The sequence below is a fragment of the Rattus norvegicus genome, chromosome 13 (genome assembly GCF_021556685.1).
Source record: "Rattus norvegicus strain SHRSP/BbbUtx chromosome 13, alternate assembly SHRSP_T2T, whole genome shotgun sequence".
Taxonomy (NCBI): Eukaryota; Metazoa; Chordata; class Mammalia; order Rodentia; family Muridae; genus Rattus; species Rattus norvegicus.
In genome coordinates, this window is record NC_141546.1 from 76,312,467 (window position 1) to 76,335,503 (window position 23,037).

A 23,037-nucleotide genomic window follows, 5' to 3' on the forward strand; every position below is an offset into this window, starting at 1 on the left:
GGCAACTTTCTTTTATTATATGGAAATAGTTTTGTTGTTGTTCTTTTCTCTGCACTCGACAAGCTACATATCTTCCCTTAGGAGTCTTGGTAACTTCTTCAAGAACAGTTACCCACCTTAACTAATGACTTTCAGTTTATAGGATACTATAAGGAGAATAGAGTCTTGATGTCAATCATGATGATGATCTTAAGCTTATCAAGTGCTTTCCTAGTTATAAGGCATAATTTTGTATTCAGTGTATTCCTGGCTCTCAGAGAATATAAATATTAATGTTAACTATTATAGACAACAATAGTGTTTGTGTTTACCTTTGAATTCCCTGATGGTTTGAGTGTTGATTTCCTTTGTGTTTCTTTTCAACATGTCCTGATCATCCCTCATACTTCCTCATAAGCTTGGAGGATGGGGCAAACTTCTGGTTTCCTACCTGCTCTGTGCAGGGGATGGTTGAACTGGCAACGTTCATCTTTGCTTTTGACAAGACTCTGGGAGTCAGTGCCCCTTCCTCACAGTTCGAGGGATCTGACTATCAGAGTCCTTTCACGGACATACTAACAGTTCACATGGGGTTTTTCTTCTCATATCTAACCCTGAATGATCTCTGAGAATTATGTCCCTTTTGTCTCATAGTCATTATTTGCTATGTCAAAACAAGGTCACAAGTATGAGTGGCATCTGTGACATAGAATGGACACAGGAATCTTGGTGCTGCCTCAATGATATTAATAACTCTCTCTTCCCTAACTGCTTTTTATATTTAGTGCCTTTGGTCTTCCTTCCCCCTTCTCTTCCTCCTCCCTCCCTTCTTTTCCTTCCCTTTTCCCCTTCTCCCTTCACTCCCCTCCCTTCCTTTCTTTATTACCACTCCCATTTTCTTCTTTCTCTTTCTCTTCGCTCCCCTCCCCTCTCCTTCCCTCCTCTCCCTTTCTCCTTTCCTTATCTTCCCTCTTCTCCCTCCCTTCTCTCAGCTTGCCTTTTCTCTACTCTGCCTTTCTTAATCTTTACCTCTTCTCTTTCTCTGTTCAGTGCCTCCGCCTTCTTCCTCTGTGCCAAAGTCCACAGTTAAGATTTCAACAAGCCATGATGAACATGTGTGTGTGTGTGTATGTGTGCGTGATATTTCTTTATTTTTAATTTTCAATATATAAACACTGAGAAATTTCTAAATGCTTTGAACAATGAAACAACAGACAGGTCTTAACTTTGGCATGCTAGTAACCATCTCCAGCAGGGGAACAGTTTCTGTCTTCTGGAATGTTCTTTTTACTTTTCCTCAAGTCCCATCATCCATCCTCTGTTCAAATATTCTCACACTACCTCTCTAGATGCTAGCCTGAAGGCATTTGCACCGTTGTAACTTCTCTGTGTATTCTTCCAGTGCTGCTGCTGCTTATACACCAAGAACATCTAAAGTCACTTTTACAAAACCCAGATCTTTCCATTCTAAAGTCACAGATTGTTATTATTTTCATCATTAATAAAAGAAGAACAAACAAGAAACTCTCATGTAGTGTGTACTCAACCTACTCTAGGCATTGTACTAGCTTTCAATGAAACTTATTTAATTCTGTCCTTCCATTAACTTTTTCATGTAGGTTTTCACTATGATTCCTATCATAAACACAAGAACTTGAGACCCATAGGTAAACTTGCTCAAAGAAATCTCACAAATGCAAGACCAACAACTTCTGACACCAAAGAGCATGTTCCTAACCACTTTACCTCTGACCCTCACAAACATCTCTATGTGGTTGTAGTGGGCACTTCTACACAGCATGTCTACTGTAGAAAAGTCTGCCTTCCTGGCTAAGCCCATCCTCCTGGTTCATGGTGTTGACTAAAGGCATCATAATCATTCCTGAATCTTCTGTCTTAGTTCCTTCACCCTCCCTTCATTGACTATGGCTTTACTTAGTCTCCCTATTATTGAGATTTGGTCTGTTGCTGTGTACTGTAAGTGCTAAGTGCAGGTTGCCCCAGAGATGAGAGAGGACACATGCGACTCTATGTGACCTTGCCCCCAAATTATTTCTGATTGGTGAATAAAGATGCCAACAGCCAATAACTGTGAAGAAGAGACATAGGCAGAGATAAGGGTTCCTGAGCTTGGGGGGTAGAAGGAGAACCACAAGGGGGAGAAGAGGGCAAATAGAGGAAGTTGCCAAGGGTTGGTTGAGCCATGAAATAATGGCCTTGTGGGTTGGCTAATTGGAGTTAAGAGCAGCCCAGACAGAACATGGCAAATTGTATAGTGGGATTATTGGCTGGGAAATAGACACAATATCATAGAGGATATATATCTGCCCAGCTCTAGTGCTGAATAAGGCTTATTGTTAATATAAAGGTTGTATGTGTCTTTTATCCAGGAACCAAATGGTTAAACACAGAGTAGAAAACCTGGATTGGGATTAAAATTCTCAACAACACCCTATTAGTCCTATTTTAACTATAGTAGCAAGTTCTCGCAAGGCCTACTAGTGATTCTAGTTTGGTATACATTAGTTCAACGAACAAATAAAATGTATAAACAAAACAAGGTTGGGGATGGAGAAAGCCTGGCATTGAGAACACAGTTTAAAAGACTCTTATTGCTTCCTGGTGGCTGCCGCCGTGGAGAGCTCATAAGCAACACCCCACGAGCAAACTTGAGCCTCAGGACCACAGGTAAGACCAACTTTTCTGCTGCAAGCGACCTGCCTGGTGAACTCAGGACACACAGAGGCAAAATTCCTCTAGGACCGGGCACTTCTGGTGTTTAATGGGAGTCCCAAACCGGCGGATCCCGGACCGCAGGAGCTCTCTGCTCCCAAACCCCTTGGGAGAGAGACCTCACTGCCTGGTCAGGTGGGCACTCCTGAGGCTGCAGAGCGGAAGAGACCACCAACACTGCCCACCCCTGCCCACATCCCTGGCACAAGAGGAAACTGTATAAGGCCTCTGGGTTCCGGTAGAGAAGGGCCCAAGAGCAGCAGGACCGCTGCATCTGAAACACCGCCAGAACCTGAAGGGATCTACCGGATAAACAGTTCTCTGCACCTAAATCCCGTGGGAGGGAGAGTTAAACCTTCAGAGAGGCAGACACGCCTGGGAAACCAGAAGAGACTGCACTCTGCACACATTACTGATTCCAGAGGAAAACACCAAACACCATCTGGAACCCTGGTGCACGGAAGCTCCCGGAAAGGGCGGCGCAGATCTTCCTGGTGGCTGCCGCCGCAGAGAGCTCATGGGCAGCACCCCACGAACAAACTTGAGCCTTGGGACCACAGGTAAGACCAACTTTTCTGCTGCAAGCGACCTGCCTGGTGAACTAAAGACACAGGCCCACAGAAATAGCTGAAGACCTGTAGATAGGAAAAACTACACGCCCGAAAGCAGAACACTCTGTCCCCATAACTGGCTGAAAGAAAACAAGAAAACAGGTCTACAGCACTCCTGAAACACAGGCTTATAGGACTGTCTAACCACTGTCAGAAATAGCAGAACAAAGTAACACTAGAGATAATCTGATGGCGAGAGGCAAGCGCAGGAACCCAAGCAACAGAAACCAAGACTACATGGCATCATCGGAGCCCAATTCTCCCACCAAAGCAAATACGGAATATCCAAACACACCAGAAAAGCAAGATCTAGTTTCAAAATCATATTTGATCATGATGCTGGAGGACTTCAAGAAAGACGTGAAGAACTCCCTTAGAGAAAAAGTAGAAGCCTACAGAGAGGAATTGCAAAAATCCCTAAAAGAATTCCAGGAAAACATAAATAAACAAGTAGAAGCCCATAGAGAGGAGTCACAAAAATCCCTGAAAGAATTCCAGGAAAACACAATCAAACAGTTGAAGGAATTAAATATGGAAATAGAAGCAATCAAGAAAGAACACATGGAAACAACCCTGGATATAGAAAACCAAAAGAAGAGACAAGGAGCTGTAGATACGAGCTTCACCAACAGAATACAAGAGATGGAAGAGAGAATCTCAGGAGCAGAAGATTCCATAGAAATCATTGACTCAACTATCAAAGATAATGTAAAGCGGAAAAAGCTACTGGTCCAAAACATACAGGAAATCCAGGACTCAATGAGAAGATCAAACCTAAGGATAATAGGTATAGAAGACTCCCAGCTCAAAGGACCAGTAAATATCTTCAACAAAATCATAGAAGAAAACTTCCCTAACCTAAAGAAAGAGATACCCATAAGCATACAAGAAGCCTACAGAACTCCAAATAGATTGGACCAGAAAAGAAACTCCTCCCGACACATAATAGTCAAAACACCAAATGCACAAAATAAAGAAAGAATATTAAAAGCAGTAAGGGAAAAAGGTCAAGTAACATATAAAGGCAGACCTATCAGAATCACACCAAACTTTTGCCAGAAACTATGAAAGCCAAAAGATCCTGGACAGATGTCATACAGACCCTAAGAGAACACAAATGCCAGCCCAGGTTACTGTACCCTGCAAAACTCTCAATTAACATAGATGGAGAAACCAAGATATTCCATGACAAAACCAAATTTACACAATATCTTTCTACAAATCCAGCATTACAAAGGATAATAAATGGTAAAGCCCAACATAAGGAGGCAAGATATATCCTAGAAGAAGCAAGAAACTAATCGTCTTGGCAACAAAACAAAGAGAATGAAAGCACACAAACATAACCTCACATCCAAATATGAATATAACGGGAAGCAATAATCATTATTCCTTAATATCTCTCAACATCAATGGCCTCAACTCCCCAATAAAAAGACAGATTAACAAACTGGATACGCAACGAGGACCCTGCATTCTGCTGCCTACAGGAAACACACCTCAGAGACAAAGACAGACACTACCTCAGAGTGAAAGGCTGGAAAACAACTTTCCAAGCAAATGGTCAGAAGAAGCAAGCTGGAGTAGCCATTCTAATATCAAATAAAATCAATTTTCAACTAAAAGTCATCAAAAAAGATAAGGGACACTTCATATTCATCAAAGAAAAAATCCACCAAGATGAACTCTCAATCCTAAATATCTATGCCCCAAATACAAGGGCACCTACATACGTAAAAGAAACCTTACTAAAGCTCAAAACACACATTGCACCTCACACAATAATAGTAGGAGATTTCAACACCCCACTCTCATCAATGGACAGATCATGGAAACAGAAATTAAACAGAGATGTAGACAGACTAAGAGAAGTCATGAGCCAAATGGACTTAACAGATATTTATAGAACATTCTATCCTAAAGCAAAAGGATATACCTTCTTCTCAGCTCCTCATGGTACTTTCTCCAAAACTGACCATATAATTGGTCAAAAAACGGGCCTCAACAGGTACAGAAAGATAGAAATAATCCCATGCGTGCTATCAGACCACCACGGCCTAAAGCTAGTCTTCAATAACAATAAGGGAAGAATGCCCACATATACGTAGAAATTGAACAATGCTCTACTCAATGATAACCTGGTCAAGGAAGAAATAAAGAAAGAAATTAAAGACTTTTTAGAATTTAGTGAAAATGAAGGTACAACATACCCAAACTTATGGGACACAATCAAAGCTGTGCTAGGAGGAAAACTCATAGCGCTGAGTGCCTGCAGAAAGAAACAGGAAAGAGCATATGTCACCTGCTTGACAACACACCTAAAAGCTCTAGAACAAAAAGAAGCAAATACACCCAGGAGGAGTAGAAGGCAGGAAATAATCAAACTCAGAGCCGAAATCAACCAAGTAGAAACAAAAAGGACCATAGAAAGAATCAACAGAACCAAAAGTTGGTTCTTTGAGAAAATCAACAAGATAGATAAACCCTTAGCCAGACTAACGAGAGGACACAGAGAGTGTGTCCAAATTAACAAAATCAGAAATGAAAAGGGAGACATAACTACAGATTCAGAGGAAATTCAAAACAGATCTTACTATAGAAGCCTATATTTAACAAAACTTGAAAATCTTCAGGAAATGGACAATTTCCTAGACAGATACCAGGTACCAAAGTTAAATCAGGAACAGATAAACCAGTTAAACAACCCCATAACTCCTAAGGAAATAGAAGCAGTCATTAAAGGTCTCCCAACCAAACATGCCCAGGTCCAGACGGGTTTAGTGCAGAATTCTATCAGACCTTCATAGAAGACCTCATACCAATATTATCCAAACTATTCCACAAAATTGAAACAGATGGAGCACTACCGAATTCCTTCTATGAAGCCACAATTACTCTTATACCTAAACCACACAAAGACCCAACAAAGAAAGAGAACTTCAGACCAATTTCCCTTATGAATATCGACGCAAAAATACTCAATAAAATTCTGGCAAACCGAATCCAAGAGCACATCAAAACAATCATCCACTATGATCAAGTAGGCTTCATCCCAGGCATGCAGGGATGGTTTAATATACAGAAATCCATCAACGTGATCCATTATATAACCAAACTGAAAGAACAAAACCACATGATCATTTCATTAGATGCTGAGAAAACATTTGACAAAATTCAACACCCCTTCATGATAAAAGTCCTGGAAAGAATAGGAATTCAAGGCCCATACCTAAACATAGTAAAAGCCATATACAGCAAACCAGTTGCTAACATTAAACTAAATGGAGAGAAACTTGAAGCAATCCCACTAAAATCAGGGACTAGACAAGGCTGCTCACTCTCTCCCTACTTATTCAATATAGTTCTTGAAGTTCTAGCCAGAGCAATCGGACAACAAAAGGAGGTCAGGGGATACAGATCGGAAAAGAAGAAGTCAAAATATCACTATTTGCAGATGATATGATAGTATATTTAAGTGATCCCAAAAGTTCCACCAGAGAACTACTAAAGCTGATAAACAACTTCAGCAAAGTGGCTGGGTATAAAATTAACTCAAACAAATCAGTAGCCTTCCTCTACACAAAAGAAAAACAAGCTGAAAAAGAAATTAGTGAAACGACACCCTTCATAATAGACCCAAATAATATAAAGTACCTCGGTGTGACTTTAACCAAGCAAGTAAAAGACCTGTACAATAAGAACCTCAAGACTCTGAAGAAAGAAATTGAAGAAGACCTCAGAGGATGGAAAGATTTCCCATGCTCATGGATTGGCAGGATTAATATAGTAAAAATGGCCACTCTACCAAAAGTGATCTACAGATTCAATGCAATTCCCATCAAAATACCAATCCAATTCTTCAAAGAGTTAGATAGAACAATTTGCAAACTCATCTGGAATAACAAAAAACCCAGGATAGCTAAAACTATCCTCAACAATAAAAGGTCTTCAGGGGGAATCACTATCCCTGAACTCAAGCAGTATTACAGAGCAATAGTGATAAAAACTGCATGGTATTGGTACAGAGACAGACAGATAGACCAATGGAACAGAATGAAGACCCAGAAATGAACCCACACATCTATGGGCACTTGATTTTTGACAAAGGAGCCCAAACCATCAAATGGAAAAAAGATAGCATTTTCAGCAAATGGTGCTAGTTCAACTGGAGGTCAGCATGTAGAAGAATGCAGATCGATCTATTCTTTTTTTTTTTTTTTAACTTTTCTGACTTTATTGAGGCATGATTGAGAAATAGTAATTTCATGTATTTACCGTATAGAATGCAATGTGTGGACATTTGTATATTGTAAACGGATTGTCATAATTGAGCTAATTAACATACCGTTACTTCATATTGTTCCCTGCTTTGTTTCATGTGGTAAGGGCACACAGTATGTGTTATTACTAACTATCCCCATCAAGCTGTCCACTGGGTCTCTGATAAATTAGTTTATGTGGATTTTGTCCGCTTGCTTGCTTTAGACAGGGCTGCTTTAGACTAAGACCAGGCTGGAACTAGCTGACAAGCACAGGATGACCTTAAACTTGTGATCCATGTGTTTCCCGTTCCCAAATGCTGTGCTGAGAATTGAACTCAGGGCTTCGCACATGCTAGGGGCAACATTCTACCAATTGAGCTCTCAGCCACCTCTTCCCTCTGCCTTCAGATTTTACCATTTAGTGGGGCATATAGAAAGTATTAAAAAAAACACGTGACATGTTATGGAAATAGGTTGATACGCCTATAACTAAAACTGCATGTACACACATGGGCAAAGAGAGGTATTTGGTGTGGCCACAGGTTAATTGGCCAACATGGTTTTGACGAGGTGTGACTCCTGACAACAGTCAAGTACTCACTGCAATATTGCCGTCTGCACACAGTGTGAATTAGCTTCAGATGTAAATTGTCTCATGCACTTTTCTTTACAACCTTAAGTAGACATTTTGTATCTTACTGATAGGAAAACCCAGGCTAACACTGTCAAAAACATTGCGTGACTTTAGTAGAGAAACCAGAGATTCCACATCAAGGGGCGCTGTCTTGGGGATCCAGGGAAGGACGTACACCAATGAGAAAGAGCAGGGGTCCAGCCATAAAGCAAATGGTCTTCAGTCTTGTTGGGCAAAACCATAGCTGAGTTGACAGCTAGGTGTCATCAGCGTACGTGTGTCTCTTTAGCCAAGCACTAAGTGAAGCTGGGGAACCCAGAAGAAGAGGGGGAGAAGGAAGGAATCTAGGAGATAGAGAGGTCAAGGACACCACAAGAACACAACCCACGGAATCAGCCTAGCAGGCCTACTAGGGCTTCACAGAGACTGAAGCAACAGTCACAGTGTCTGGGTCTGACTTAGGTTCTCTGCATTTTACTTTATGGTTGCATAGCTTGGAGTTCTCCTGGGACCACTAACAGCAGGCATGAGGAGTACCTTTGACTCCTTTGTATGTGCTTGGGACCCTTTTCTTTCTACTGGGTTGCTGGGTTGCCTCTGGCCTTGACCTGGGGGTTCGTGCCCAGTCTTACTGTATTTGTTATGCCCTGGGAAGCCTGCTTTCTTTTTTTAAGATAACTGAGGAGGAGTGGATGTAGATGAGAGGTGGGGAGGGAGACTGGGAGGAGTGGAGTTAGTGGAAATTGTAGTCAGGATGTAATGCATGTAAAGAACAAATATTAGAGAACAAAACACTCAGTTATCTTCCTGTCTCTCCAGCAGTGAGTGCTTTTCTTCTGTGTGGCTAGCTCTCCTTCTCGGCACTTCCTTGTTTCCTAAAGATTTTCCCAACATCTCATGCCTCCTTGACTTGGAGACAGGAAGGAGCCACACTTCCAGTTCTAAGTGCCTTCAGGGAAGGAAAGGACTGATTTCAAATCAACGGATGGTGAATGGATGGATAGATAATTTTGTCTAGCCCAGGATACCTACATTTTTGTTAAATTGGGTGTAGATGTTATTTGAAGGGGTCCAGAGTAGTTTTTTTTTTTTGTCTTTCTCCTTTTTTTTTTTTTTTATTAACTTGAGTATTTCTTATATACATTTCAAGTGTTATTCCCTTTCCCGGTATCCGGGCAAACATCCCCCTCCCCCCTCCCCTTCCTTATGGGTGTTCCCCTCCCAACCCTCCCCCCATTGCCGCCCTCCCCCCATAGACTAGTTCACTGGGGGTTCAGTCTTAGCAGGACCCAGGGCTTCCCCTTCCACTGGTGCTCTTACTAGGATATTCATTGCTACCTATGGGGTCAGAGTCCAGGGTCAGTCCATGTATAGTCTTTAGGTAGTGGCTTAGTCCCTGGAAGCTCTGGTTGCTTGGCATTGTTGTACTTTTGGGGTCTCGAGCCCCTTCAAGCTCTTCCAGTTCTTTCTCTGATTCCTTCAATAGGGGACCTATTCTCAGTTCAGTGGTTTGCTGCTGGCAATCGCCTCTATATTTGCTGTATTCTGGCTGTGTCTCTCAGGAGCGATCTACATCCGGCTCCTGTCGGTCTGCACTTCTTTGCTTCATCCATCTTGTCTAATTGGGTGGCTGTATATGTATGGGCCACATGTGGGGCAGGCTCTGAATGGGTGTTCCTTCAGTCTCTGTTTTAATCTTTGCCTCTCTCTTCCCTGCCAAGGGTATTCTTTTTCCTCATTTAAAGAAGGAGTGAAGCATTCACATTTTGATCATCCGTCTTGAGTTTCGTTTGTTCTAGGGATCTAGGGTAATTCAAGCATTTGGGCTAATAGCCACTTATCAATGAGTGCATACCATGTATGTCTTTCTGTGATTGGGTTAGCTCACTCAGGATGATATTTTCCAGTTCCAACCATTTGCCTACGAATTTCATAAACTCGTTGTTTTTGATAGCTGAGTAATATTCCATTGTGTAGATGTACCACATTTTCTGTATCCATTCCTCTGTTGAAGGGCATCTGGGTTCTTTCCATTTTCTGGCTATTATAAATAAGGCTGCGATGAACATAGTGGAGCACGTGTCTCTTTTATATGTTGAGGCATCTTTTGGATATATGCCCAAGAGAGGTATAGCTGGATCCTCAGGTAGTTCAATGTCCAATTTTCTGAGGAACCTCCAGACTGATTTCCAGAATGGTTTTACCAGTCTGCAATCCCACCAACAATGGAGGAGTGTTCCTCTTTCTCCACATCCTCGCCAGCATCTGCTGTCACCTGAGTTTTTGATCTTAGCCAATCGCACTGGTGTGAGGTGAAATCTCAGGGTTGTTTTGATTTGCATTTCCCTTATGACTAAAGATGTTGAACATTTCTTTAGGTGTTTCTCAGCCATTCGGCATTCCTCAGCTGTGAATTCTTTGTTTAGCTCTGAACCCCATTTTTTAATAGGGTTATTTGTTTCCCTGCGGTCTAACTTCTTGAGTTCTTTGTATATTTTGGATATAAGGCCTCTATCTGTTGTAGGATTGGTAAAGATCTTTTCCCAATCTGTTGGTTGCCGTTTTGTCCTAACCACAGTGTCCTTTACCTTACAGAAGCTTTGCAGTTTTATGAGATCCCATTTGTCGATTCTTGATCTTAGAGCATAAGCCATTGGTGTTTTGTTCAGGAAATTTTTTCCAGTGCCCATGTGTTCCAGATGCTTCCCTAGTTTTTCTTCTATTAGTTTGAGTGTGTCTGTTTGATGTGGAGGTCCTTGATCCACTTGGACTTAAGCTTTGTACAGGGTGATAAGCATGGATCGATCTGCATTCTTCTACATGTTGCCCTCCAGTTGAACCAGCACCATTTGCTGAAAATGCTATCTTTTTTCCATTGGATGGTTTTGGCTCCTTTGTCAAAAATCAAGTGACCATAGGTGTGTGGGTTCATTTCTGGGTCTTCAATTCTATTCCATTGGTCTATCTGTCTGTCTCTGTACCAATACCATGCAGTTTTTATCACTATTGCTCTGTAATACTGCTTGAGTTCAGGGATAGTGATTCCCCCTGAAGTCCTTTTATTGTTGAGGATAGCTTTAGCTATCCTGGGTTTTTTGTTATTCCAGATGAATTTGCAAATTGTTCTGTCTAACTCTTTGAAGAATTGGATTGGTATTTTGATGGGGATTGCATTGAATCTGTAGATTGCTTTTGGTAAAATGGCCATTTTTACTATATTAATCCTGCCAATCCATGAGCATGGGAGATCTTTCCATCTTCTGAGGTCTTCTTCAATTTCTTTCCTCAGTGTCTTGAAGTTCTTATTGTACAGATCTTTTACTTGCTTGGTTAAAGTCACACCGAGGTACTTTATATTATTTGGGTCTATTATGAAGGGTGTCGTTTTCCTAATTTCTTTCTCGGCTTGTTTCTCTTTTGTATAGAGGAAGGCAACTGATTTATTTGAGTTAATTTTATACCCAGCCACTTTGCTGAAGTTGTTTATCAGCTTTAGTAGTTCTCTGGTGGAACTTTTGGGATCACTTAAATATACTATCATGTCATCTGCAAATAGTGATATTTTGACCTCTTCTTTTCCGATCTGTATCCCTTTGATCTCCTTTTGTTGTCTGATTGCTCTGGCTAGAACTTCAAGAACTATATTGAATAAGTAGGGAGAGAGTGGGCAGCCTTGTCTAGTCCCTGATTTTAGTGGGATTGCTTCAAGTTTCTCTCCATTTAGTTTAATGTTAGCAACTGGTTTGCTGTATACGGCTTTTAATATGTTTAGGTATGGGCCTTGAATTCCTATTCTTTCCAGGACTTTTATCATGAAGGAGTGTTGAATTTTGTCAAATGCTTTCTCAGCATCTAATGAAATGATCATGTGGTTCTGTTCTTTCAGTTTGTTTATATAATGGATCACGTTGATGGTTTTCCGTATATTAAACCATCCCTGCATGCCTGGGATGAAGCCTACTTGATCATGGTGGATGATTGTTTTGATGTGCTCTTGGATTCGGTTTGCCAGAATTTTATTGAGTATTTTTGCATCGATATTCATAATCCCTTATTGGTCTGAAGTTCTCTTTCTTTGTTGGGTCTTTGTGTGGTTTAGGTATAAGAGTAATTGTGGCTTCGTAGAAGGAATTCGGTAGTGCTCCATCTGTTTCAATTTTGTGGAATAGTTTGGATAATATTGGTATGAGGTCTTCTATGAAGGTTTGATAGAATTCTGCACTAAACCAGTCTGGACCTGGGCTCTTTTTGGTTGGGAGACCTTTAATGACTGCTTCTATTTCCTTAGGAGTTATGGGGTTGTTTAACTGGTTTATCTGTTCCTGATTTAACTTCGATACCTGGTATCTGTCTAGGAAATTGTCCATTTCCTGAAGATTTTCAAATTTTGTTGAATATAGGTTTTTATAGTAAGATCTGATGATTTTTTGAATTTCCTCCAAATCTGTAGTTATGTCTCCCTTTTCATTTCTGATTTTGTTAATTTGGACACACTCTCTGTGTCCTCTCGTTAGTCTGGCTAAGGGTTTATCTATCTTGTTGATTTTCTCAAAGAACCAACTTTTGGTTCTGTTGATTCTTTCTATGGTCCTTTTTGTTTCTACTTGGTTGATTTCAGCTCTGAGTTTGATTATTTCCTGCCTTCTACTCCTCCTGGGTGTATTTGCTTCTTTTTGTTCTAGAGCTTTTAGGTGTGCTGTCAAGCTGCTGACATATGCTCTTTCCTGTTTCTTTCTGCAGGCACTCAGTGCTATGAGTTTTCCTCTTAGCACAGCTTTCATTGTGTCCCATAAGTTTGAGTATGTTGTATCTTCATTTTCATTAAATTCTAAAAAGTTTTTAATTTCTTTCTTTATTTCTTTTTTGACCAGGTTATCATTGAGTAGAGCATTGTTCAATTTCCACGTATATGTGGGCATTCTTCCCTTATTGTTATTGAAGACCAGTTTTAGGCCGTGGTGGTCCGATAGCACGCATGGGATTATTTCTATCTTTCTGTACCTGTTGAGGCCCGTTTTTTTGACCAATTATATGGTCAATTTTGGAGAAAGTACCATGAGGAGCTGAGAAGAAGGTATATCCTTTTGCTTTAGGATAGAATGTTCTATAAATATCCGTTAAGTCCATTTGGCTCATGACTTCTCTTAGTCTGTCTACATCACTGTTTAATTTCTGTTTCCATGATCTGTCCATTGATGAGAGTGGGGTGTTGAAATCTCCCACTATTATTGTGTGAGGTGCAATGTGTGTTTTGAGCTTTAGTAAGGTTTCTTTTACGTATGTAGGTGCCCTTGTATTTGGGGCATAGATATTTAGGATTGAGAGTTCATCTTGGTTGATTTTTCCTTTGATGAATATGAAGTGTCCTTCCTTATCTTTTTTGATGACTTTTAGTTGGAAATTGATTTTATTTGATATTAGAATGGCTACTCCAGCTTGCTTCTTCTGACCATTTGCTTGGAAAGTTGTTTTCCAGCCTTTCACTCTGAGGTAGTGTCTGTCTTTGTCTCTGAGGTGTGTTTCCTGTAGGCAGCAGAATGCAGGGTCCTCGTTGCGTATCCAGTTTGTTAATCTATGTCTTTTTATTGGGGAGTTGAGGCCATTGATGTTGAGAGATATTAAGGAATAGTGATTATTGCTTCCCGTTATATTCATATTTGGATGTGAGGTTATTTTTGTGTGCTTTCATTCTCTTTGTTTTGTTGCCAAGACGATTAGTTTCTTGCTTCTTCTAGGGTATAGCTTGCCTCCTTATGTTGGGCTTTACCATTTATTATCCTTTGTAGTGCTGGATTTGTAGAAAGATATTGTGTAAATTTGGTTTTGTCATGGAATATCTTGGTTTCTCCATCAATGTTAATTGAGAGTTTTGCTGGATACAGTAACCTGGGCTGGCATTTGTGTTCTCTTAGGGTCTGTATAACATCAGTCCAGGATCTTCTGGCCTTCATAGTTTCTGGCGAGAAGTCTGGTGTGATTCTGATAGGTCTCCCTTTATATGTTACTTGACCTTTTTCCCTTACTGCTTTTAATATTCTTTCTTTATTTTGTGCGTTTGGTGTTTTGACAATTATGTGACGGGAGGTGTTTCTTTTCTGGTCCAATCTATTTGGAGTTCTGTAGGCTTCTTGTATGTCTATGGGTATCTCTTTTTTTAGGTTAGGGAAGTTTTCTTCTATGATTTTGTTGAAGATATTTACTGGTCCTTTGAGCTGGGAGTCTTCACTCTCTTCTATACCTATTATCCTTAGATTTGATCTTCTCATTGAGTCCTGGATTTCCTGTATGTTTTGGACCAGTAGCTTTTTCCGCTTTACATTATCTTTGACAGTTGAGTCAATGATTTCTATGGAATCTTCTGCTCCTGAGATTCTCTCTTCCATCTCTTGTATTCTGTTGGTGAAGTTTGTATCTACAGCTCCTTGTCTCTTCTTTTGGTTTTCTATATCCAGGGTTGTTTCCATGTGTTCTTTCTTGATTGCTTCTATTTCCATTTTTAATTCCTTCAACTGTTTGATTGTGTTTTCCTGGAATTCTTTCAGGGATTTTTGCGATTCCTCTCTGTAGGCTTTTACTTGTTTATTAATGTTTTCCTGTGCTTCCCTAAGTGTGTTCATGTCTTTCTTGAAGTCCTCCAGCATCATGATCAAATATGATTTTGAAACTAGATCTTCCTTTTCTGGTGTGTTTGGATATTCCATGTTTGTTTTGGTGGGAGAATTGGGCTCCGATGATGGCATGTAGTCTTGGTTTCTGTTGCTTGGGTTCCTGCGCTTTCCTCTCGCCATCAGATTATCTCTAGTGTTACTTTGTTCTGCTATTTCTGACAGTGGCTAGACTGTCCTATAAGCCTGTGTGTCAGGAGTGCTGTAGACCTGTTTTCCTCTCTTTCAGTCAGTTATGGGGACAGAGTGTTCTGCTTTCGGGCGTGTAGTTTTTCCTCTCTACAGGTCTTCAGCTGTTCCTGTGGGCCTGTGTCTTGAGTTCACCAGGCAGCTTTCTTGCAGCAGAAAATTTGGTCTTACCTGTGGTCCCGAGGCTCAGGTTCGCTCGTGGGGTGCTGCCCAGGGGCTCTCTGCAGCGGCAGCAACCAGGAAGACCTGTGCCGCCCCTTCCGGGAGCTTCAGTGCACCAGGGTTCCAGATGGTCTTTGGCTTTTTCCTCTGGCGTCCGAGATGTGTGTGCAGGGAGCAGTCTCTTCTGGTTTCCCAGGCTTGTCTGCCTCTCTGAAGGTTTAGCTCTCCCTCCCACGGGATTTGGGTGCAGAGAACTGTTTATCCGGTCTGTTTCCTTCAGGGTCCGGCGGTGTCTCTGGCAGGGGTCCTGCCGCTCCTGGGCCCTCCCCCACGGGAGCCCAGAGGCCTTATACAGTTTCCTCTTGGGCCAGGGATGTGGGCAGGGGTGAGCAGTGTTGGTGGTCTCTTCTGCTCTGCAGCCTCAGGAGTGCCCACCTGACCAGGCGGTTGGGTCTCTCTCTCACCGGGTCTGGGAGCAGAGAGCTGCTGCGGGCCGGGATCCGCGGGTGTGGGACTTCCGGTAAACACAGAACGTGCCTGGTCCTAGAGAAATTCTGCTTCCGTGTGTCCCAAGCTCACCAGGCAGCTTTCTTGCAGCAGAAAATTTGGTCTTACCTGTGGTCCCGAGGCTCAGGTTCGCTCGTGGGGTGCTGCCCAGGGGCTCTCTGCAGCGGCAGCAACCAGGAAGCCAGATCGATCTATTCTTATCACCCTGTACAAAGTTTAAGTCCGAGTGGATCAAGGACCTCCACATCAAACCACATACACTCAAACTAATAGAAGAAAAACTAGGGAAGCATCTGGAACACATGGGCACTGGAAAAAATTTCCTGAACAGAACACCAATGGCTTATGCTCTAAGATCAAGAATCGACAAATAGGATCTCATAAAACTGCAAAGCTTCTGTAAGGCAAAGGACACGGTGGTTAGGACAAAACGGCAACCAACAGATTGGGTAAAGATCTTTACCAATCCTACAACAGATAGAGGCCTTATATCCAAAATATACAAAGAACTCAAGAAGTTAGATCGCAGGGAGACAAATAACCCTATTAAAAATGGGGTTCAGAGCTAAACAAAGAATTCACAGCTGAGGAATGCCGAATGGCTGAGAAACACCTAAAGAAATGTTCAACATCTTTAGTCATAAGGGAAATGCAAATCAAAACAACCCTGAGATTTCACCTCACACCAGTGAGAATGGCTAAGATCAAAAACTCAGATGACAGCAGATGCTGGCGAGGATGCGGAGAAAGAGGAACACTCCTCCATTGTTGGTGGGATTGCAGACTGCTACAGCCATTCTGGAAATCAGTCTGGAGGTTCCTCAGAAAATTGGACATTGAACTGCCTGAGGATCCAGCTATACCTCTCTTGGGCATATACCCAAAAGATGCCCCAACATATAAAAAAGACACATGCTCCACTATGTTCATCGCAGCCTTTTTTATAATAGCCAGAAGCTGGAAAGAACCCAGATGCCCTTCAATAGAGGAATGGATATAGAAAATATTGTACATCTACAGAATGGAATATTACTCAGCTATCACAAACAATGACTTTATGAAATTCGTAGGCAAATGGATGGAACTGGAAAATATCATCCTGAGTGAGGTAACCCAATCAAAGAAAAACACACATGGTATGCACTCATTGATAAGTGGCTATTAGCCCAAATGCTTGAATTACCCTAGATGCCTAGAACAAATGAAACTCAAGACGGATGATCAAAATGTGAATGCTTCACTCCTTCTTTAAAAGGGGAATAAGAATACACTTGGCAGGGAATAGAGAGGCAAAGATTAAAACAGACACAGAAGGAACATCCATTCAGAGCCTGCCCCACATGTGTACATATACAGCCATCCAATTAGACAAGATGGATGAAGCAAAGAAGTGCAGACCGACAGGAGCCGGATGTAGATCGCTCCTGAGAGACACAGCCAGAATACAGCAAATACAGAGGCGAATGCCAGCAGCAAACCACTGAACTGAGAACGGGACCCCCGTTGAAGGAATCAGAGAAAGAACTTGAAGAGCTTGAAGGAGCTCGAGACCCCTTATGAACAACAATGCCAAGCAACCAGAGCTTCCAGGGACTAAGCCACTACCTAAGGACTATACATGGACTGACCCTGGACTCTGATCCCATAGGTAGCAATGAATATTCTAGTAAGATCACCAGTGGAAGCGGAAGCCCTTGGTCCTGCTAAGACTGAACCCCCAGTGAATATGATTGTTGGGGGGAGGGCTCTAATGGGGGGAGGATGGGGAGGGGAACACCCATAAGGAAGGGGAAGGGGAGGGATTAGGGGGATGTTTGCCCGGAAACCGGGAAAGGGAATACCACTCCAAATGTAAATAAAAAACACTCAAGTTAATTAAAAAAAATAAAAAATACTCTTATTTACTAGCTGAGTGAATTGGGCAATTTTTGTGAACCACCAGAATCTTGCTTTCCTCATCTATCAAAGGCAGGTATTAATATATAACCTCTCAGTTAAGGTTTTATTGTTGTGAAGAAACATTGTGACCATGTCATCTCGTATAAAAGAAAGCCTTTAATTCGGCATGGCTTACAGATTCAGAGGTTAATCCATTGTCATCACGGCAGAAAACATGGTAGCATGCAGGTAGACATGGTAATGGAGAGGTATCTGAAAGTTCCACATCTGGATAGGACGCACTGATTTACCTGGCCAAGGTCACCTGGTATGACTGTGAAGAATTAAACCAGACTTGGGTTGGAGGGCCCACAGCAACACTGAGACTGTGATTATTGTATTGAGAATATTCAAACTTTTTATACCATGATCAGAAACAGATCATAATGGAAATTGCCAGGATTAATACAGTTGCAGAACACAGTGAAGTTTGCAAGCTATACAGGGTACACAAGATTAATATCCAAGACCAATTTTCCTGTCAGATTTCTATGGTTCCTTGATGACAAAGAAATACAAAGCAGCACGAACACTTCGCTGCCCACAGGAACATGCCAGTCTCTCAGAAACTGGAAGGCATATTTTGCCCTAGGGAGCCATGGACTCTAAATTGAAAGACCTATGATACCTGCCTCTGTAGGCAGCTAGGTCAGCCCAGCTCCATGTTATCTCTAGGCAGGCAGGCAGGCAGCAAGAAAAGGGACACTGGGCCTGCTTTGGGCATTCGAAACCCCAAAGCTTACTCCCAGTGACACCCTTCCTCTAACAAGGCCATCCCTACTTCAACAATGTCACCTCCTCATAGCACTACTCCCTGGTGACCAACTATTCAAATATACGAGCCTACATGGGGCATTCCTATTCAAACCACCACAATGTATACCTGATTTCTGTGTCATTGTGAACACTAGAGATAGTTCTGGGAAATAATTGGTTTCAGTAAATAATATATAAAAATCCTTTGTTCTGTTAGGGCTGAAAGTAAGGGTCAAATGCATAAGGACAGAGAGGTCACTGGAGCAAGAATGACAAGCTTTGGGATGCTTAGGTAAGAGAAGAAGAAAAGAATGTAATGGGAGGGTCAGCATGTGTGATGCACAGAGGTGGGACTTCTCATGGTTGTTTTCAGACACAGCAGGGTCCACTATTGTCATTGTACCTACTATGTCACTGTGTCCACTGTCATTATGTCCATTGTGGTTATTGTCTCCACTATGTCACCATGTCCATTGTCATGTGTCCTCTATGTCACGGTGTCCACTAAGTCACCATGTCCATTGTGTCACTATGTCTACTATGCACTGTGTCCACTATGTCACTGTGACCACTATGGTCAATGTGCCCATTATGTCACTGTGTACACTGTCATCATGTCCATTTTGGTCACTGTCTCCACTATGTCACCATGTCCACTGTCACTATGTCCTCTATGTCACTGCATCCACTATATCACTGTGTTCACTATGTCACCATGTCCATTGTCATTGGGTCCACTATGTCACTGTGTCTACTATGTCACTGTAACCTCTATGTCACCTAGTCCATTGTGTCACTATGTTCACTGTGTTACTGTGTCTGCTATGTCACTGTGTCCACTAAGTCACTGTGCCCATTAAGTCATCATGTGCGCTGTCATTGCGTCCATTGTGTCACTGTGTCTACTATATCACTGTGTCCACTATGTCACCATGTCCACTGTCATTGTGCCCACTGTATCACTGTGTCTATTATGTTGCTGTGTCTATTATGTTAGCATGTCTACTATGTCACTGTGCCCATTATGTCACCATGTCCACTGTCATTGTGTCCACTGTGTCACTGTGTCTATTATGTCACTGTGTCCTCTATGTCACTGTGTCCTCTATGTCACTGTGTCAACTATGTCACCATGTTCACTGTCATTGTGTCCACTGTGTCACTGTGCTTACTATATCACTGTGCTTACTACATCATTCTGTCTACTATGTCACCATGCCCACTATGTCACTGTGCCCACTATGTCACCATGCCTATTATGTCACTGTGTCCACTATGTCACTGTGTTCTGTATGTCATTGTGTTACTGTGCTCACTATATCACTATGTCCGCTATGTCAGTGTGTCTTCTATGTCAGTGTGTCACTATGCCCATTGTGTCATTGTGTCCTCTATGTCTCTGTCTCTACTAGGTTACCATGTTGACTATGTCACTGTGTCTACTATATCCCTATGTCCACAATGTCCATGTGTCCACCATGTCACTGTGTCCAATATGGCCCTATGTCCTCTATGCCACTGTGTCCACTAGTCATTGTGCTCATTTGCTCTTTCCCTTTTCTTGACCATATTCATATTTTCTAAGGTGAAAATTTGGTTTTGGTCACAATTAAAAATAATGATTAATGGGCAGTTTGAGAATAAAATTTTGAAACTGTTATAAGCTTGACTGAAAAATATTGATCCTACCCTATAATGAGATGCTGAAATTTTTCCAGTAGAGAAAATTTACTGCAGCTGGGGAAAAATTTAAGGTCTTGCTGATATTATGTTTTTCATTTAACCTAAAATTCATAGGAATATTTTGTTTTCTTTCAGTTGAGGAAAAGCACTGAAGTATTTTTATTAGATGAGAAAAGAAGAAATGGCATAGCAGATAAGTTCATAATATTTGGCAAAAAAAGTACATATCTTATTAAATTCAGATTGTATGTTTAATACAGATCAGGTTGTATGCTTTTCAGTAGATGATGTTGTGAATGCTACATAATCCCCATGGGATTTCAAACACTCCCATATACAAATTGCTTATTACTTAATATATCCTGTTAAAACACACACATATACACACACATACATACACACACACACACACACACACACGAGAGAGAGAGAGAGAAAGAGAGAGAGAGAGAGAACATCAAAATGTTATGTCAAAATGAAGTTATCTAGTTTAAATTAGGAAGAAAAATGAAACATTTAAGTCAAGACCAGAATGGGAAGAAACCGGGTCTATAGAACGCAGCCAGTGAGGTGGAGGAGACAGAAGGAAAGAGAAGTTCAAAATACCATCTAATAAATATAATCAATTGGGAAGGGAAGATGTCATTTTTGTCAATTTTATCATTATTTTAATATGACTATGTTTATATATGACTATAAACTGGTGCCTCCATTCAGCTTTTTTTTCTCTACCATCAATATAACAAGCAGTAAAGTCACAGGATATCGAAGCATGGGTATAACTCAGCAAAGAGAAAGAACAACCATCCAAAGATGGATCAGATTCATGTTTCTTATCTGGAGGGAGAACGAACATGGTTTTGTTTGCTGAAGAGATACATTCCTCAACTGAGTAAGAAGCATCTATTTCCTATTGTAGTGAGTTGAAAGTCAAATCTAATTAAAGATCTGTGTATTGATGCCAGGTTGCCAAAGGCAGAAATGTGGTAGGTTCTGTACTAGTACCAGTTAGCTAAAAAGAAGATTCTCCACCTGGGGTCATTTCTCTCTGATAGTTACAGGGAGAGTTCTGCCTGAGATTGGATGTATAAAATAAAGGGAAGCCATGTTGTTAATGAAAAGGTCAGTGCTAGACAAGCTCATTGCTGTTTGTGGTGAAGCAAGCATCTGGTCCTGTTTAGCTCACCGGAACCCCTCTGGCTTACATAGTTTCCTTATCTCAATTGTCAGCTTCTCCAAGTCATGTCCAGCTGTGTGTAGATTTTCAGTTAAAGTATCTACTTCCTTCTGTGAGTCTGCAATGTCTTTAAAGTTAGGAGTTCAATGTGGCTTCCGGCTTGCCTGTATGGGATCCAGCATTCAATAAAAAGTGAGAACACTGAGACTAAGCTGAGAACATTGGATATATATGAGAATATGAATCTTCCAAGACTGAAACAAGTATTCTAAGTGAAAAGTGCTAAAAACACTGAGCAGACTCCATACCCATCCTGAATGGTCAATACAAATTATTGGGCGAAAATATCTGAAGAAAACATAGATGATAAAAATATTATCATCCTACTTTCTGAGATTAATTCTCCATTAGTTTCTATTCCCAATATATTAAATGATCACAAACTAAATGACTTTAAACAGAAATACGTTATTTTTAGGTTTAAAGGCCAGAAATCTGAATCCATCTTACAGGGCAAAGGTCAAGGTCAGATGTGAGTAGAACTGGTTCCTTCTGGATCTTCTTCATTGGATTCATTTGGAACCCCAAGGTTATGGAACTTACCCTCATGCTTGCCTAGCAGCCCTGAATTTCATCGTTTCTCCTTTTAATTATTGCTCCTCCTTCTTTCATTTCCAATCTGACTCTGGCTCACTCTCACAAGGAAAGCATGACCCTGATGGCCCCCTGGATAAATATAGATTATTTCCCTTCTCGTGATCCTTGTTGCTTGTGAAACCTCTTTTGTCATATAAAATAATACATATAGATTCCAGACCTGAATATCTTTGGATGCCACCTTTTCAGACTACTACAAATACTTTTAAACCAGAAAAATTAAAATTAAAAATACCCAAGAAAATAAAATAGAAGCAAAAGGATTTTATATTCAGCAAGTCTGACTTTCACTACAATGGAGACAGATAAATTGTTCACATGCTCCTTCCTGAAGAAACCACTAGAAAATGAGCTATAGATGACTAAAACAACTAGATAAGTCATTAACCTAAGGAGAGCGTTGAACATTAAACATCCAGATTTTACGGAACAAATTGTAAGAGGAAGAGATTATAGCATATAATTGCTGTACATTCTGACTATATGCATGTAATACTACTGTAAACATAGGGTAGGGTAGATTGCACTAGAAGTATTTTTAAAATTATTCTTACCAATTGCATTGACAGTGGTTATAAAAGTATTGCTACAGTGAAACCTTTGTGTATAAATATGTGATAATGTGAGTGTATACTCATTTTTTAAGGATCAACAAGTTTTCAATGAGTTTGTCTTTCATTCTGCTTGGAAGGAGTCCTGTGGACTTCCTTTTCAAAGTATAGAATAGAGTTTATTCAGTGCATGGGGAGGGGAGTTAAGAGGGTAGGAGAGAGAGAGAGAGAGAGAGAGAGAGAGAGAGTAGTAGAGGTGTAGAGGCCAGCCATAAACACATGGAGAGAAGGGGGGAGGGAATGGGGCTAGAAGGGACAAAGGAAGAAGAGGGGAAGAAAGCAAGAGATGAGCAAGAGCTCTGTAGACTTTTCATTAGTTTGTTTCCTATTCTAGTTACACATTATATAATTTTATGACCTTTAGTACTTTCTGTTTTTGTATTATAGTGATTTGCATTGTCTACAGCACCACAATAATGGGTCTTTCTACATAGCATAGTGCCAAACACAGGGAATTGCTTAATAAGTATATG

General features: G+C 41.0%; 1 protein-coding gene across 19 annotated transcripts in view; it reads right to left on the reverse strand.

The window, feature by feature from the left end:
* The window catches only part of LOC103692000 (uncharacterized), a 443,265-nt gene that overhangs the window by 104,111 nt on the left and 316,117 nt on the right, over positions 1 to 23,037 (reverse strand). The gene's annotated exons all lie outside the window — the stretch shown is intronic.